Source organism: Puntigrus tetrazona, chromosome 22, assembly GCF_018831695.1.
Source record: "Puntigrus tetrazona isolate hp1 chromosome 22, ASM1883169v1, whole genome shotgun sequence".
Taxonomy (NCBI): Eukaryota; Metazoa; Chordata; class Actinopteri; order Cypriniformes; family Cyprinidae; genus Puntigrus; species Puntigrus tetrazona.
In genome coordinates, this window is record NC_056720.1 from 6,156,610 (window position 1) to 6,161,190 (window position 4,581).

General features: G+C 38.7%; 1 long non-coding RNA gene across 1 annotated transcript in view; it reads left to right on the forward strand.

Moving 5' to 3' along the window:
- The window catches only part of LOC122327601, a 45,675-nt gene extending 41,561 nt beyond the window's left edge, over nucleotides 1–4,114 (forward strand). Inside the window, exon 5 of the long non-coding RNA XR_006247681.1 lies at nucleotides 3,759–4,114. This is a non-coding gene — a long non-coding RNA (uncharacterized LOC122327601). The remainder of the gene's footprint in view (nucleotides 1–3,758) is intronic.
- The last annotated feature ends 467 nt before the right edge of the window (nucleotides 4,115–4,581 follow it).

A 4,581-nucleotide genomic window follows, 5' to 3' on the forward strand; every position in this document is an offset into this window, starting at 1 on the left:
GGATGCGGAGAACGGCGGTACAGCAGCCCCCCCTAGCGGAGCACAGTGCCACCGCGGGTCTGTCGGAGCGATCCTCGGAGCTCGTCTTTCTGGAAGTCACAGACTTTTTATGCCGTGGTGGAAAATCCGTATCGAAAAGAGTTAAACACGAGAACATTTTACTACTTTTATCATTAAGGGCAGTGTGTTAAAAAGTAATGCTGTTTTACTTAAGCAATGGAATACTGTCAAAATGGTGTTAAATATTCCGGGCATCCTCTTCGCTCGGTCACGTTTCCCCCGAGCCCATAAAATAAAGTTTAAAATTGGCAATATTAGTAGATGAACGTATTGAAATGATGAAAATGCCATTCAACAAATATTCAGAGCATGGCGAGGGAAACAAAAGTCAGACTGTATCTTGAATGCAAGGTAAAGCCTCTGCTAGATATGTAAAGCGAAATCTGAATATTATAAATGAAATATTAGGTGGAAATGTTTGTTAATCATCGTTCGGGCCGTTCTGGTTACTTGATGTTGCCCCTCAGTAAAATAGAATATTTATATGATTTACAAGGGGTAGCCAAAAGTGTTGGGAGATCTGAAAATATTGTCCCTCTTTGGCAACAAAACACGCTTCTGCTCAGGCTGAAGTCTGGTGTTAATCAGCTCTGTTTCGCGTTCTGTCAGTCTCATTTCTCTCTTGTGGCCTCTCGCGCGGTCTCACGGCGTCATTCACACACACACACACACACACACACACACACCAGATCACAATGTTTAATCAGCAATTTATGCTGAAAAGTGACATGCATGACATAAGTGTGCCGCAGGTTTGAGTTTATGTTTTTTATTCACAAAAAAGACAGTAATTCTAAACTGAACTCTTTTAGAAGAAATTAAAATGTGTTTTTTTGTTTTTGAATGTCAGTAACCCGAACATTTGACGTGAAATGTTTCAGAATATGGAGACGATACTCGAAAAAGGTTTCGTATCGATACAATACAATATAACCGTGAATAAAATAGCGTTACGAGACAGACAGAGAGAAGGAGAGAGAGGGAGAACATGATCTGTGGGCCGAGGTTTCCTCCAGAGTCCTGGATCGTGTTATATTCCTTTGCTGTCTGCGTGTCGGCTCTTGGCGCAGAGGATCAGAGCGTGTCGTGCTGCGGCTCCTGCGAACAGGCAGACAAATAAACAGTTGGCAGGATCTGGTGTGTGCGCGCGTTTGTGTGTGTGTGTGTGGCTGGCAGAACACGCTGCTCGTCCGTGCTATTAAATCCTCTCATTTCCTTCCACCCATATAGCTTAGCATGAAAAAACCCTCCTACCCTCTCCATATATACCAGATCTATCTATCTATCTATCGTCTGTCTATCTGTTTGTTTCTGTATGCTATCTATCTATATATTTTTAGTCTGTCTGTTTCTGTACTCTATCTATCTGTCTGTCTGTCTGTTTCTGTAATCTGTCTGTCTATCTGTTTGTTTCTGTATGCTATCTATCTATATATTTTTAGTCTGTCTGTTTCTGTACTCTATCTATCTGTCTGTCTGTCTGTTTCTGTAATCTGTCTGTCTATCTGTTTGTTTCTGTATGCCATCTATCTGTCTCTATCTACCTGTCTATCTGTCTATCTATCTATCTATCTATCTATCTATCTGTTTTTCATCTGTCTTTCTGTTTCTACAAACCTGTCTATCTGTCTGTTTTTTTCTGTACTTTGTCTATCTATCTATCTATCTATCTATCTATCTATCTATCTATCTATCTATCTATCTATCTGTCTTTCATCTGTCTGTCTGTTTCTACAAACATATCTGTCATTCTGTATCTATCTATCTATCTATCTATCTATCTATCTATCTATCTGTTTCTCATCTGTCTTTCTGTTTCTACAAACCTGTCTGTCTGTCTATCTGTCTGTTTTTTTCTGTACTTTGTCTATCTATCTGTCTGTCTGTCTGTCTGTCTGTCTTTCGTCTGTCTGTTTATGTACTTTATCTATCTATCTATCTATCTGTCTGTCTGTCTGTCTGTCTTTCATCTGTCTGTCTGTCTGTTTCTACAAACATGTTTGTCTTTCTGTCTGTTTGTTCCTGTACTCTATCTATCTATCTATCTATCTATCTATCTATCTATCTATCTATCTATCTATCTATCTATCTATCTATCTATCTATCTATCTATCTATCTATCTATCTGTCTGTCTGTCTGTCTTTCATCTGTCTGTCTGTTTCTACAAACATGTTTGTCTTTCTGTCTATATCTATCTGTCTATCTGTCTGTTTGTTTCTGTACTCAATCTATCTGTATGTTTTTGTATGCTATCTATCTATCTATCTATCTATCTATCTATCTATCTATCTATCTATCTATCTATCTATCTACCTATCTGTCTTTCATCTGTCTGTCTGTTTCTACAAACATATCTGTCATTCTGTATCTATCTATCTATCTATCTATCTATCTATCTATCTATCATCTTTCTTTCTTTTGTATCAAGAGACCTCGAGTTGACAGAGGCAGCGAGACGGCGTTCGGCTGCTCCCCTTCCTCTGCCTCCAGCGCACGATATCAAAGACATGAGACTTACAAGCAGCGAAAAACTTCCCCAAGGGAAATACCAGGCTTGCGTGTGGCTGCTGCCGCCGACAAGCACACGTACACACATGCGAACACACACACACTCAACACTCACACACATGCTGCGGTAAACCACACTGGCAAGTGCTATACCAAATTTCATGCAGTACTGTTCTAGAGTTCAGCTGATACACACACACACACACACACACACAAAGAGAAAGAGTTTAACTGGACTCGTCAGGCGCTTTTGTTCATCTTTAATGTTCCATCTCCTGCTAGAATTACAGGGCTAATCTCAAACACACAATGACGCATTCTTCAGGCAGGAGAGATATAACTCGTGGTGACCGTTTCACTCCGTAAAACAGCACACTATCATACTACTTGTACTATTTTTGCAGTATTTATAATGTTTACAGTGTTAGAATTTATTGAACACTCAGTTGACATATATATTTGCAGTTTGGATGTAGCATGCTGCATGGAACAATGTATCCCACAATGCAATGCTGAATTTACGCTACTTTACTATTTCTGCCCCATACTAGTTTGCCGTTACAAATGCTTTAAAATCTATTGCTAGCTTACTATTTAGTGTGCAGTGTGTACTACCGAAATGTAGTATCTTTTGAGAGAGAGAAAAAAAATCAAATATGCATAGAAAAGTCTTAATCTGACCAGTCCAGCGAAAAAGTTAGCTAAGAATATTCTTTTAGCTACCAGTGCCAATAAAGAGACTCTATTTTAGGGAGTTTAGCATACAGTATATACTGAACAGGAACTAGTACACGTGCAGTCTGTATTTGTGTGTGACATAAAGAGTTCACTTCCATTGGCCGGCCAAATTTGACTGACAGACTAACTGTCCAATAAGGATTTAGAGTCTGAGCGCTTGCTGTTAGCCTTTAGATGTCAACTAGAGAGCAGCACCAGACAGAACGAGAGGGACAGTTTGTGTGCATTCCAGCACAGAGTCCCATCTGAATACATACACACACACACACACACACACACACACACACATAGTGTGTGGGAATTAAATAGAGCATGAGTGCAGTGATTATTACATCCAAACACACTACGCAGACAGAAAGTCTAAGAGACAGCGTTGTTTGGTGGTTGATTGGGATAAAACTCACAATGTGGCTTTTTTTCAGTGCTTGCTTTCTTTTATTTTATGTTTCAGGCTTCACGGCTTGGATGTTTCCTGAGGAAGGAGCCACATGTGCTGCTGATTACAGCGCTGAATGCTAGCAGCTGGTGCGTGTGTTTACAATCACTTTTTGTCTTTATATCGAATTTATCATTGAATTTCTTAGTATGCATCACCAATGCGTGCAAATATCAAAAATATGGACGAATTTACACCAATCCGTAGTGACAAAGTAACATTTTCAGTCGTCTGTATAAGTGTCATCGCTTACTGAGATTTACTGAACTCTAAAGGCCTGTACACACCAAAGATGATAAATATAATGACAAAAAAAGGTTTTACAGGTGATGATTGATAAAAACATTGACAGCCAAACAGAATCTGAAGTTTTAGTTTTTAAAGTGGCAGAAGACTTGATTTGAAGACTCGATCTTCTACTGGTATGGGAACTACTATAATTGTTGCTATAGTCATGTTGATTTTTATAGTTTTTTGTGTGAATTGGTCGTAATTCGATTTAAATGGATAAAATAGTATGTAGTATTATAGTAGTGGTTTTCTCTGAATTCTGAGTTTATATCTCCCAGTTCTGAACTTTTCTTGTATTGGTAAGAATAAATCTACCTGTTTCTTGGCATAAATGTTACTTTGGTGCGCTTTTTAGCGTGAAACAAAATACGTGCCAACATCAGATCACTGCAGTTTCCAAACGAAATGAACACTAGAGGCAGTAACACCTTTATTCCTTTTCACAAAAATGTACAGACTTTCGATTAATAACGTGTTATTTTCATACGATTACTTTAATAATATCATGCCATGAATACAAACTTAAGAGGCGAGGAGCTCTAATCTG